The 14,689-nt window shown below is 42.0% G+C and overlaps 1 long non-coding RNA gene across 1 annotated transcript; it reads left to right on the forward strand.

Moving 5' to 3' along the window:
- Positions 1 to 105: 105 nt before the first annotated feature.
- Positions 106 to 11,453, forward strand: LOC140714151 (uncharacterized). Its single transcript, XR_012095837.1, has 2 exons — positions 106 to 6,801; positions 6,925 to 11,453. It is a non-coding gene; the product is annotated as an uncharacterized lncRNA (long non-coding RNA).
- Positions 11,454 to 14,689: the final 3,236 nt, after the last annotated feature.

Consider the following 14,689-nt stretch of genomic DNA (forward strand, 5'->3'; position numbering starts at 1 on the left):
AACATGTTGAAATTCCCAGCTTTCTGAAAACCCTCTGAACTCACCACTGGCATATTGTGGACCATTGTCACTAACGACAATATCTGGAATACCATGTCTTGCGAATGTCGACTTCATTGTGGTAATGACACCTTGACTGGACGTGTCACTTAACTTGGTGATCTCTGGATATTTTGAATAGTAATCCACACAAAGCAGATATTCTGCACCATTGTAGTGAAAGAGATCTGTGCCAATCTTCTCCCATGGTCTTCCTGGTAGTGGGTGGGGAAGCAAAGGCTCTCTTGGATTGCTGTTTTTATTTTCATTACAAACAGCACACTGAGACAAATGTCCTCTATCTGAGTTGACATGCCTGGCCAATAGAGAATGTCCCTTGCTCTTTCTTTACATTTCACTATCCCCAGGTGTGACTCATGAATTCTGTTGAGCATTTCCTGTCTCATTCGGTTTGGTACAATGAGTTTTGCCGCTTTGAACATTAGTCCTGATGCATAGCTGATTTCCTCTTTAAATGTCCAGTATTTCTGCATTTCCTTTGGAACATCTTTTCTTTCTGTTGGCCGTCCATTCATTGTAATGTCTCTTAGCATTTGCATTTCAGGATCATCTGCAGTCGCTTTCCTGAACATGTTCAACTTCTCCTCAGAAATAGGTAGCTGAGGTGTAACCCAGTTGACCTCCAGCTCTCTTCCTAGCAACTCTTCCTTTTGCACTTTGAGGTAAGCACGGCTCAAAGCATCAGCGATGTACAGTTCTTTTCCTGGTGTATAGGTGACTGTGAGTGTACCTCTGTAGCCTGAGAAGCATCCTTTGCAGCCTCATAGGAGCTTGGTGAAGTGGCTTTTTGAAGATGCTCTCAAGTGGTTTGTGATCACTCTCAACCTGGATTTCTTTGCCATATACATACTGGTGGAACTTCTCACACCCATAAACTATGGCAAGTAATTCCTTCTCGATTTGAGTATATCGGCGTTGACAGTCTGTGAGTGCTCGTGATCCATACGCCACAGGCCTCCCATCCTGCAGTATAACAGCTCCTATTCCTTCCGAACTGGCATCCACAGACATTGTCACCGGTTTATTGACATCATAGAACTTGAGTGCTGGTGCATTGGTAACCAACTGCTTCAATGTGTCAAAACTTTTCTTTTGTTCGTCTTCCCAATGCCATTCAGTGTTGCTCTCTAGTAGCTTTCGAAGTGGAGCGCTGACCTCCGGTAAGTTGGGAATGAACTTGGCAAGATACTGTATCATGCCCATGAACCTCAAAAGTCCTTGCTTGTCTTCGGGTGGTGGTAGCTGTACCACAGCCCTGACCTTTTCATTATCTGTTTTAGCCCATTAGCGCTGAGTACGTGACCTATGTATTTGATCTCTGTAGTTCTGATCCTACATTTACTTTTGTTCAGTTTTAGGTTGTACTCATGTGCTCTCTCCAGGAGCTTCCTCAGTCTCTGATCATGCTCCTCAATGGTGTCACCCCATATCAGCAAATCATCAATGATGTTGACCACCCTGTCCAGGCCTTCAATCATTTGTGCCACGGACCTCCGGAATACCTCTGATGCAGAAGAAATCCCAAAGGGTAGACGCAGGAAACGATATCTCCCTATGGGCGTGTTGAAAGTGCATAATTTGGAACTTCCTTCATCCAGCTTGATCTGCCAGAAACCTTGATTTGTGTCTAATACTGAAAAGTATTTTGCATTAGGCATGCGGGAGACAACCTCTTCAACCGTGAGCCGCGGATAGTGCTCTCTTTTGATGGCTTGGTTGGGATCTTGTGGATCCATGCAAATCCTAATCTTTTTCTCTGTGACCACTGTCACCATACTATTCACCCAGTCGGTCGGTTCTATTTGTCTCGTTATGAATCCCATCTGTTCCATTCTGTGTAGCTCCTCCACTGCTCGATCCCTGAGAGCTACTGGAATCTTTCTCGGAGCATGCACGATTGGTGGATCAATTGGATCAATCTGGATATGGTGTTTCCCTGGTAAACATACTGATCCAGAAAACAAGTCAGCAAAGTCTTTGAGAATGTCATTTTCTTTTTCAGCACCATAGATTGGCCTCACCAGGCCTAGCTTTGTGCATGTTGCTTTGCCCAGTATTGCTAGGACATGTTGCTGTCCTATCTCAAACTCTATCTTGCGTTTTTGTCCTTTGTACACACAGGTGAGTGTTTTCTTTCCCAATGGCGCCATCTTGTGGCCAAAATATGCAACAAGCTTGCAGGTGGATTTTCTCAGTCTTTCTCTGATGTCCAGTGAGTTGAATGTTTCTGCTGACATTACATTGCATTTTGCCCCAGTGACAAGCTTAAATGTCACATTCCTCCTGTTTATCAGCAGATCTCGAGTCCAATCATCTTCGTCCTCCATCTCTGCATTGTCAATATTCTTGATGCGTACCTCCTGTTCCACTTCAACTGTGCCAATGAACATGTCACTGTTGCCCTCACTCTGTTCCACAGCATGCATTTTCCTTGCGTGCTCCTGCGATTTGCACATCTTTGCAAAGTGATTTTTTTTTCTGCAATAACTTGCATGTCTGACCAAAGGCTGGACATTTTCTGTATCCATGTTTATAACCACATCTGTTGCAGTTAACTTCCTTTTGATTATCCTGTGGCGCTGGCTTTGTCCTACTCTTGTCAGTTTTCACAGTTTTTATTTTGTGCGCTTCGTTCTCTTCATTGAGCACTTTAACCTGACTTGACGTGATCTCGCTGGCACGGCAAACATCAATCACCTTTTCTAATGTGAGATCCTCCTCTCTCAATAGCCTGCCTCTCACATGATCATCTTGTATGCCGTATACAATCCTGTCACGTATTAAAGAATCATGCAGTTGTCCGAACTCTGAGTCTTTTGCCTTGTTCTTCAAATCTGTTACATAGGTTTCTACGGTCCCTGTTGGTCCTTGAGCCCTCGTGAAAAACGTGTCGGATGTACGGTAGGTTTTTTCTCGGTTCGCAGTAATCTTGAAACTTTTTCTTCAACACTTCAATTTTATCTTGCTCATCATCTTGGAAGACAAACATGTTGCAAACCTTTATTGCCTCTGCCCCCGCCACATGCAGAAACATAGCACATTGCACTTTCTCCGTCTTTTCAGCTACACTGCTAACGGTGTAAAACAGCTCAAACTTCTGGATCCATATTTTCCAGTTCTCAGCAAGATTACCTCGTAGGCTTCAACTTGACTGTGACATCTTTTATGTGTCTTCTCTTCCTTTTTTTTCCGCCATTTCTTCTGACACCATTGATGTGACTTGGCCACCGCTGTAGATTGAACAACCACATTTATTCAACAGACTTCCATTTTTCTTACCTATGTCCTGACGTCATGCGCACTTTGACCTACGAACACTCACACAGTACATTACAGAGCTGAGGGAAGAGATTGGGGGATCATAAGGAAGATTTATAACCAATTGAAGTAGTCAGTTGGAGAGTCAGTCAAAGCTATGCAGGGGTCAGGATTGGAAGTTGAGAGAAGGCTTGCAGTCAGTGGTAACAGTGGCTCTCTGGTTGTAGGTGCGGGATTAGTCTTAAGGGGGATAAAAAGTAGTCAGAGGCTGTAATTAGTGGTTGTGAAGAAACATTTTGGGTTAGGAGAATTCCGAGTTGGTGGAAGCTGGAGGATCTGAAAATTACAAGGGTGGGTTGGGGTGATGATTGCTGTTGGGTGGGGTGTTGTGATAAGATACAAGATCATATGATGTAGGAGCAAAATTAGGCCATACAGCCCATCGATTCTGCTCCACAACTCCATCATGGCTGATTTATTATTCCTCTCAACCCCATTCTCCTGCCTGCTCCCCATAACCTTTGACACCCTGACTAATCAAGAACCTATTAACCTCCACTTTAAATGATTTGAAAATGATGGAGCTCCTCTCCAGTCTTGGCTTGAATATGCACAGTGTGTGCTGAGTCCTGCATGAATCAGCTGCACGTTTCCAGTGCATACAGATTTCATGAACATCCTGTTTTGGAACAGTTTTCAATGAAATTAAGTCATGTAATGCACCGTTTTGGTTGAAATTCATGACATTTCATTATTTCAGAGGATATGGTCATTAAATCAATGCTGGTTCTCTGCTGAGCAGTGTAGTCATGTCTGTTCTCTTGTTCTTTCTGAAGATTTGAAAGTGCATTTCCCTCATACCATAAGACCAAAAACACAGGAGCAGAATTAGGCCATTCAGCCATCGAGTCTGCTCTGCCATTCCATCATGGCCGATATATTTTCCTTCTCCTACTGTCCTATGATGCCCTTACTAATTAAGAACCAGTCAAACTCTGCTTTAAATACACCCAATGACTTGGCCTCCATGGTGTCTGTGGCAATGACTTCCACAGATTCAGCACCCTCTGGCTAAATAATTTCCTCCTCATCTGTCTGAAAGGATAGCTTTCTGTTCTGAGGCTGTGCTATCTTGTCCTAGACTCTCCTATTACTGGAAGCATCCTTTTGAAATCATTTGCTTCTTTGCTCCACCTCTCTTGTTGTCAGACAGTTCTGGGATTTATTGATTGGAATAGAGAAAAAAATATTTTTGGCATTTTATTGCATTTCCTGTCTAAAACTATAAACCGCTGTCAACTAGTCCCTACACAATCTGGTACTGTGAACTTTTTTTTCCCTGTCTATTTTATCGGAAGCTTCCATTATCTCAGTGACCTTTTATTCAATTTTCCCCACGTGCCCCAGAACTGTTCCATTAAGGCTCTTCCCATCCATCCCACCAAAATACCTCGCCTCCTACTTTTCCGCATCTCCATCTACTGATAGTTTGCCCATTTTATTCCCCCACCACAGCGAATGATGCCGCTGGTGTGGCTTCCCATACCTCTATTGAGCATCCCCAAACTGGCAGCGATTGTCCTGTTGTGACTTCCTCAATTTCATGAACATGCCCTCTAAGTGGTTTTTTGCTAACATGGATTTTTAAGAGAATTTCCTCAATCAGACTTCCTTCCATTATCAATAAATTCAATTACGTCAACTAAACGTGATCTTCTTCACATTTGTGCTGGCTTTTCTTTACTAAACCCCACAAAGTGCCTGTTTATCTTTACCCTATTGCTTCTAGAACAAGTATAAATTATCAGAGAGTAATTGAAATGTCCTTGTAACTTTCCTTGCATGGGAGTGTAGGTATGTTACTTTCCAATCCCAAACCACCCCTGGGAATACTGGAACATTATAGAAGCTCATTTTTCTGTCTTTAGCACCTGTTTCCACAGCAACCTGGTCTCAAGCACGCCTTTCCATCACGTATTTTCAAACCACTCATTCCCTCCATTATTTCACTTCCGTCGACATTTTAACAGCATTTTCCATCCTAGTAACCACTGAAACACTTGCTCACACCTCTACCCTGTCCTGACCCTCTAGATGTGGATTCCTCCCAATAGGTTGCACCCACTTCTTGCTGCCTGCTAACCACAGGTAGACTGCCAACCCTTTTGTCTTTGTTGGGTCTATTTTTCTGTTCTCCGTGCAGTTCCTCACATTTGGCCTGAATTCACTCTGACAGTTTTTTTTTCAATTCATGATATTCTTTACATTCCTTGAAATCCAAGTAACGTTGGACTAGGTCCCTCTTAAGGTAGTTCTCCTAGTCTGTAACTAAGTAATGTCGTAAATATTTCCCATTTTTCACTTACAGTTTTACTTAACAGTCTCTGGTTCTGCTGTACCATGTCTGGATCTTCTCTTGGTCTACTGAAGTCACCTGTCTTTCAATTTTGGCATTCGGTTTCTGATCCTTCCATGATCTAATCCAGTATTAGTGTACACCTGGGTTCAGTTTTGGCACTTGGTGTTGCCTGTGTGGATTTTAAATGTTCCCCTTGTGACCACATGAATTTTTCCATTGTACTCCACTTTCCTCCCTCATCCCAAAGAAGTGCTGATTGATCGAGAGGTGAAACATCCATTATAAATAACTTCCAGTGTGAGGTTGAAGAAATTAGTGGGATTAATGTGAATGCTGTAGGCTCAATAGGCTGAATAGCCTCATATGTTGTGGGAAGTACAGACAAAGTGAAAGCATATTATGTTGTTATTACAGACAGGGAAATGTATACTAGCAGAGAAGTTGATAAAATATTTTATCTATTTTCAGACATACCAGAAAAAGTAGAGAACAACAGGTCTAATGTGAGTGAGTTCACAGTAAAGTATTACGATAGGAGAAATGAATGGGACTGGTGACATGCACCCTAGGCTTTGAAAAAAGGTGGTAGTAGTGATAGTGGGGGTATCAGTTGTTACCTTCCAAAATTCCAAAGATTCCGGAAGTAGCAGATGAAACCGTCAATGCTTAAGGAGGGAGAGAGAAAATGATTATAGATCGTTTAACTTGACATGAGTAAGGGCATATAGAAATTACTCTGGAAAAACAAGAGGGTATAGGTGAGAAGGTGGAGCTCTGAAGGGGATCTGAAAGAGTGGCTGAAAGAGAAGTTGGTTGAGTCAGATACGACCAGTATATCCATGGGTCTTAAATAGGCAGGGCATGGAGGGATACTAGCCTTGCTCGGACAAACGGGATTGGTATAAATGAGCAAAAGGATCAGTGTGAATGTGGTGGGCCGAAAGGCCTAATTCTGTGCTGTACATCTCCTTGCTGTGTAACGATAGGGATGGACAGAATTAACATTCAGTAGATTTATGAAGGGGAAATCAAGTTTGACAAATCTTTTGAGGTTTTAAGCTATAGGCAGCAGAGTAGATAAAGGGCAATAAAGAGGTTGAAACTCTCCAGTGTGGCATTATGTGGTCCAGCTATTCCATGGTCATTAGCCAATCCTCAGCCTGTAGAACAAATCTGTACTAAATTACCATAACTACCAACATACCACTTCTATGTGGTATAAGTGGTATACTTGTATTAATCTGTAGCTAATTAACCTACTAGTGCAGCTTTTCCGATCTCATCCCAACAGATTTTGATGTACAGAAACTGGGTTAAGGAACAGTCTTGGAACCCTTGCGTGACCTAGGGAGTGCTTTTATTTTAAAAGAAGTTCTTTTGCTCAGAGAAAGATGATTGGAGGTGATTTCTGCGACCTAGTTCAGCACTGGTCACATCCCTTGAAGTAGGGAATTGCAACCTCTAGTTGATATGATGTAGTTGGAACTCCAGTGGGCCTTTAAGAAGGTGCCACACAAGAGGTTATTGGACAATGATAGTTCCTAGTATTGGACTTGGACTGAGACAGGCTGAGGATGGGTTAACGGACAGAAAACAGCAGCAATAATGGGATCATTTTTGTGTAGGGACACTGCAATGGTGAGGAATTTGCTTTTCATAGTCTATCCCAACGATTGGATAAGCGTTTTGGGTACAAGTTTGCTAACAATACAAGAGAGGCTTCAGGGAGCCAGAGACAATTTAAGTGAATGGGCATGGAAGTGACAGATGGAAGTTAATATAAAACGTGTGAGGGGAATTGATTTTCACCAAAAATGATGGAGAGGCAGGAAAGGTGCTTAGAACAACCTTGGTGTCCTTGTATATAAACTGCTGAAAGTTGCAGTGCATTTGTGGTGGTGATTGGCCGTATGTTTGGTATTTTGACTGTTATTGCAAAAGGATTTAAATACACAGGTAGAGACTAGTTAACCTACCAGTTGTACTATTGTTGAGGTATGGGGGGTAACCAGAACATAGAGGGGAACCCATACAGTTGAGGAAAGTGTACAAACACCATACAAGTGTCTGGGGTTGAAATTGGGTTATTGGAACTGTGAGGCAGAGGTAGGAAGTGGTGAATTTTCTGAGTGGTAACTGTTGGATCAGTGAAGATGTAGGTAGAAAGTTCAGTTCTGTAAGATGGCAGGTTGAAAAGAATGATGAGCTTTGGGGGTGTGTAAGTAGAGAGGGGGAAAGGAGAGTGTGGGGTCAGTAAGAAATTGTATTTGGTGTGGGAGGGGAGTGACAGGAGTAAATGAGAAAGGGAAACTGTGCAGGAGAGTTCGTGGGTTGAGGGTTATAGGAAGAAGGTTGAGGGATAGAAGGGCAAGATAGAGGCCCAAGTGGGAACATTTACAGGCCTTCCTCATCTATGAATGCTCGAATTATGGACACCCCTACATATAAACAAGCTTGCATTATATTAAATTCAAAAGTCCAACTTTTCTATATACGTTCGTTCCTACAAACAGCTGAGCTTCTTTCCTCTTTTAGTAACTGTTTATTTCTTATTAGTCTCACGTGCTTTTGATGTCATTCAGCACAGTACTATGGAGGTGTGGTTACTATAGTGAGTGATTTTTGTGTATGTTGCAACTTGTGCACAGAATTCACTGATGGACATAAAGTAAAAATGGAAGCTGTTTGTCATAGATGGTCTGTAATCTGCTCAGTACTGGCAGGAACCTGTACCAGCAGGCTTCCCAATTTAAGTGAGAAGATCTGGTGGTCAGAATTGCATGCCTGGAGATTGAACCCCAAAGTCCCAGCTTTACAATGTTCACTGCCTCCAACCAATCTGATGCCCAAGTTCACAAAGTCCAAACTTAGCCCAAAGTGCTTACAAAATGTACATGAGGTTTACCAAGATGGTACATGCATTTGGAGAGACTCGAGTAGCTGGGATTATTCTTATTACAGAGAAGATTAAGGACAGGGATTGTATTCCAAGGTTGTATGTCAGTGAGGTGTGAGGTATACAGTCGGCCCTCCTTATCCGCGGGGGATTGGTTCCGGGACCCCCTGCGGATACCAAAAAACGCAGATGCTCAAGTCCCTTATTTAACCTGTCTGAGTGCAGTGGACTTTAGGACCTGGTGGAGCTCGGGACCCGCCGCCCGCAGTGTTTCTGTTCCATTGACGGAAAACAATCTCAGTTGAAAATAAAGTGGAAATAATAAAGCGATCAGAAAGAGGTAAAATGCCATCAGTCATTGGAAAAGCGTTAGGCTACAGTCGGTCAACGATCGGAACAATTTTAAAAGATAAAGTGAGAATAATGGAGCATGTGAAAGGCCCTGCCCCGATGAAAGCTACAATTATTACTAAGTAATGCAGTGATCTAATTATTAAAGTACATACATTTCTTAAGTGTTTATATGCGTAGAAAGGTAAAGTATATACTATATACTAAGACAAACGTTTGACTGACACTAAATAATACCAGATGTACCTGTTCTGACTTACTTATAATACCTAATACAAAGTAAATTCTATGTAAATAGTTGTTATACTGTATTGTTTAGGGAATAATGACAAAAAAATGTCTGTACATGCTCAAACAACAAGTGCTGGAGAGAGAACTTCCGGGTTTTCTCGATCCGCGGTTGGTTGAATCCGCGCATGTGGAGCCCACGGATAAGGAGGGCTGACTGTATCTAGGGAGTAGGTTCGTAACCAGGGATAACATGAGAAAATTATTTGCAAAAGTAAAGAAGTAAAATTAATTGTTACCTGGATCCAGTGGTAGAAGATTCTATTAGAATTTCCAAAGTATGTTCATGTGGAGGGCTTGAATTGGAAAAGGGCAAAGGCTGGGGTGTGTAACTGAATTGTGCATTTTTTGCAGAGCTGCCACACACAGAGGCCAGAGGCAATAACATCCATCTCAATACTATTGATTGTTCATTTCTTGACGGTATTAAAAGTAAAGATTTTATTCCTCAGCATCACACAGATTTATCACACAAGACCCATGTTGAAGCAACATTTTAAGATTTTTAGTTATACCATTGTGACAATCACTCACAAGAAGCCACATCATCATTGAAAGCTCAGATGGGATAGCTTATGCATCCCTCTTCCTGGTTAAAAAGCAAACTCTTCGTATTTAATAAAAATATTAAAATGCCCCCGATGACTCTTCTTTCCAGTGGTAGCCTCTGTTTCACTTCGTAATCTTCAGTCGTGGTGATCAGATTAAAACATAAGTAGGCAATGAGGCCAATAACTGGTCCATCTGCACCCGTGTAGTGACTTCTTAATAAGTTTATAGATCAGGGCTGGGGTGGATGTCAAAAATATAGTCTTGTAAAAGTAAAAGTAGTGGCAATGTCATTCCTATTCTCCTGTTATAAATTATTTCTCATAATGATAATCAGGATTTCTACTAAAGTATCCCTCTGTCAGCCACTCAACATGGAGGTTGAGTTATTTGAGATATGCACAGGTATGTAAAGGTACAAAATCTCGGAATCAGTAGCATTGCACGGCCACTACATTGGCCAGTCTTCCAGGTAAAGTCTGTGTAACCAGCCAGAGTAAAATTGAATTGATAGTTATCAGCCTCCAATTACTGATGTTTTGTAGTCTAACTGGGTCAGTCTTGAGCAGGGGTTCCCAACCTGGTGTCCATGGACCTATTGCCTAATGGTATTCGTCCATGCCATAAACAAGATTGGGAAGTCCTGGTCTTGAGTATAAAATCAATGTGGCCATATTTGAACAGCTGCATTTTATCATGGAAGACAATTTTCCTGATCTCATCTAAAGTCATGCTTTGAAATAAAGTCTCCTCTTTAAACTATTAAGAGCCTTATTGATCCCAGTTGCACCAACTGCTAGTTTGTTATGGCATGCCAAACATAAACAAAGGCTATTATTTCCCATGGTTACTTTTGACTTAAGTTCAAACTGTCCTTGAGCAGCTTCTAACTCCAGAAGCTTTCGAACTTCAGCCTTCCTCCGAGTCGAGGGGGACTGACCGTTCTCCTCTGGTTGCAGTGACTTACCTGTAGAAACCTTTGGCCACTGTTGTGTTGAAGTCCATAAGACTCATCCCAACCTAGCCCGATTCCACATGAGAATTCCATCCCGGGCTCGGTTCCTTCCCGTCCTGAGTCCTTCCTGTCCTACCTGGCACTTCGAATAGTGACAAAGAAGTACAGAACTGTACCACATATTACATTCAGGGTGTTTGGGAATATTTAAAAACCAGACGTGATGTGGGGTGAAGAAAAAACATTTCATGTTTGTATAATGTAAGCATTGGCTGCCATCTGATCAAAAGAATTATATGTTATATTAATATTGTTTAAACTGTTCCTGCTCATATAATTGATATACAGTGGAACCCCCTTTATACAAGCACGGAAATAGTAATATCATTGTGAGAAGTGTTCATTATTTGAAGAATTAAATAATTAACAAATTCCACAAGGGTTTTTTGAAACACTTCACTATTTGGGAGTTTAATTATCAAGGGGAGTTTTGTCATGAAACAAATTTCACTCAAAAATAAATTTTATTATAAGATTTCATTATATAGCACGCTTCATAATAAAGGGTGTTTCATTGTTATGGTTTCATTATAAAAAGTTTGGTTTTCAATGTATTGGCTATGTTAATAATTGTGGTACTGAGGTTAATATGCTCATCCCTCAAACTCAAGTCTTTTCAAATCTCATCACTGTGTATCACATCATGAGGAAAGAAATAAAATTTTGTCCAACTGGAATTGGGTTTTTCTTTCAGTTAAAAAGAAACAAGTTAAAGCCAGTTGAACTTGACTACGATACACTTGAAAAATAAGTAGCTGAAGGAATCATAAACACAATAGATTCTGAGGATGTGGGCTTTGGCACAAAACATCGACTGTTTATTTCCTTCCATAGATGCTGCCTGACCTGCTGAGTTCCTCTAGTACTGCATGTGTGTCTGTGTCTGTGTGTGTGTGCGCGCGCGCTTTGAAGCAATTTCTAGGCTGACTTCCATTTCTGTCTAGCACTCGAAGTTCAAACTCCAACCCTAACCCTTCACCCACTGTCCTGTCAGGTATTTTAAAGCAATGTTGAATTCTGGCAAACAGAGGCTTCTAAAGGCCGCACACTTAATCAGTAAAGGGCTGGAACTATTAACAATTGATGGTTGCATTCATCCATGTTCAGCACTTGTGTGGATTCATTTTGAGTCTCAGTTGTGCTAGAATGAAGAACACACTGTAGTATTTGTTAAATGTGCTCATACTTTCTTCCTTTGTCCTGTAAAACCATACCCACTGTAATTTCCACTCTGCAAATCTGGTTGGTTATAATAAACCAGCTCCTATCTACTTTGGTGAGAAGGATCTTTTACAGCCCCAGGAAATCTTCCAACTAATGAAGTCATTTGGTAATTAGAAATAGGTGCTGGAAACAGTACTCAGCTCGGCCCGCATCTGTAGAAAGAGAAATGGAGTGAACATTTCAAGTTGAGAACCCTTTTCCACCTAAAACGTTGAACATGCTTCTCTCTCCACCAATGCTGACTGGTCTGCTGAAACCTTTGGCTTTTATTTCAGATTTGCAATTTTTTTTACTTTCACATAAGTGGAACTCATGTTCCAAGTTCAAAGTAAATTTAATATCATCAAAGTATGTATATGCCACCATATACTACCCTGAGATACATATTCTTGCAGGCATACTATGGTGGTAACCTAACAGGCATATGGAGGCAATTTAACCATATAACACAGAAGTAGCAAAACCATATAACCATATAACAATTACAGCACGGAAACAGGCCATCTCAGCCCTTCTAGTCTGTGCCGAACACTTACTCTCACCTAGTCCCACCTACCTGCACTCAGCCCATAACCCTCCATTCCTTTCCTGTCCATATACCTATCCAATTTTTTTTAAATGACAATATCGAACCTGCCTCTACCACTTCTACTGGAAGCTCGTTCCACACAGCTACCACTCTCTGAGCAAAGAAGTTCCCCCTCGTGTTATCCCTAAACTTTTGCCCCCCTAACTCTCAACTCATGTCCTCTTGTTTGAATCTCCCCTTCTCTCAATGGAAAAAGCCTATCCACGTCAACTCTGTCTACCCCCCCTCATAATTTTAAATACCTCTATCAAGTCCCTCCTCAATCTTCTACGCTCCAGAGAATAAAGACCTAACTTGCTCAACCTTTCTCTGTAACTTAGGTGCTGAAACCCAGGTAACATTCTAGTAAATCTCCTCTGTACTCTCTCTATTTTGTTGACATCTTTCCTATAATTCGGTGACCAGAACTGTACACAATTCTCCAAATTCGGCCTTACCAATGCGTTGTAAACAGTAAGTGCCCTTAGTATACATACCTTAACAACAATAATGTGGTAATGACCAGATGGTCAGGTCTCTGAGACGGATTCACATAAATTTCTGTAAAATCATAACAGGATCTTTTTCATTTACTGACATGGTCTTGGGTTAATATAGAAAACCCTGGATCATACAGTCATATCTCAGTAAATCACTGGAGTGATAGTCAGCACAGAGATCTGTGTTAAGTTTGTGGAGTGGAGCTTGAAGCTACAACTTTTTGATAAGAGTCAGGATTGCTCTCAACCACTTAAGAAGATTAGCTGAGGAAAAGTTGGCATCTTCAGTTCCTGGGGCCTTGCGAGTTACAGCTGTGATTATCGATGTATTCCATTGTGAAGAATTCCATGTATATCTGAAGAATTTTTTAAAATAGGTACCTATTTAGAAACATAGATATACCAGCAAGATCAACATTACTGCCCTCCCCCAATCCCACTGAACTGACTGACCTATTGGTATCTCTGAGGGTAGCTAAGAGTCTAGGACTCTTACCGCAGACATCACTTTAGAACAGAGATAAGGAATTTCTTTAGCCAGAGTGTGATGAATCTGTGGAATTCATTGCCTCACATGACTGTGGAGGTTAAATCACTGGGTATATTTAAAAGTAGATAAGTTCTTAATTAGCAAGGCCCTCAAAGGGAGAAGATAGGGGAATGGGGTTGAGAGGGAAAATAAATCATCCATGTTGAAATGGCAAAGCAGTCTTGATGGAATGAATGACCTAATAATAAGAATTAGTTCTTACTCTCAATAATTTCTCCTTTGGCTCCTCCCACTTCCTCCAAACCAAAGGTGTAGCCATGGGCACCCGTATGGGTCCCAGTTATGCCTGCCTTTTTGTTGGCTTTGTGAAACAGTCCATATTCCACGCCTATACGGGTATCTGTCCCCCTCTTTTCCTTCACTACATCGACGATTGCATTGGCGCTGCCTCCTGCACGCATGCTGAGCTCATTGACTTCATTAACTTTGCCTCCAACTTTCACCCTGCCCTCATATTTACCTGGTCCATTTCTGACACCTCCCTCCCCTTTCTTGATCTTTCTGTCTCCATCTCTGGAGACGGCTTATCTACTGATATCTACTATAAGCCTACAGACTCTCACGGCTACCTGGACTATTCCTCTTCTCACCCTGTCTCTTGCAAACATGCCATCCCCTCCTCACAATTCCTCTGCCTCTGCCGCATCTGCTCTCAGGATGAGGCTTTTCATTCCAGGACGAAGGAGATGTCTTCCTTTTTTAAACAAAGGGGCTTCCCTTCTTCTACCATCAACTGCTCTCAAACGCATCTCTCCCATTTCCCGCACATCTGCCCTCACTCCATCTGTCCGCCACCCCACTCGGGATAGGGTTCCCCTTGTCCTCACCTGCCACCCCACCAGCCTCTGGGTCCAACATATAATTCTCCGTAACTTCCGCCACCTCCAACGGGATCCCACCACCAAGCACATCTTTCCCTCCCCCCTCTTTCTGCTTTTTGCAGAGATCACTCCCTACGCGACTCCCTTGTCCACTCGTCCCCCCCATCCCTTCCCACCGATCTCCCTCCTGGCACTTATCCTTGTAAGCAGAACAAGTGCTACCCCTGCCCTTACACTTCCTCCCTCACCA

The sequence above is a fragment of the Hemitrygon akajei genome, chromosome 21, assembly GCF_048418815.1.
Source record: "Hemitrygon akajei chromosome 21, sHemAka1.3, whole genome shotgun sequence".
Classification (NCBI taxonomy): domain Eukaryota; kingdom Metazoa; phylum Chordata; class Chondrichthyes; order Myliobatiformes; family Dasyatidae; genus Hemitrygon; species Hemitrygon akajei.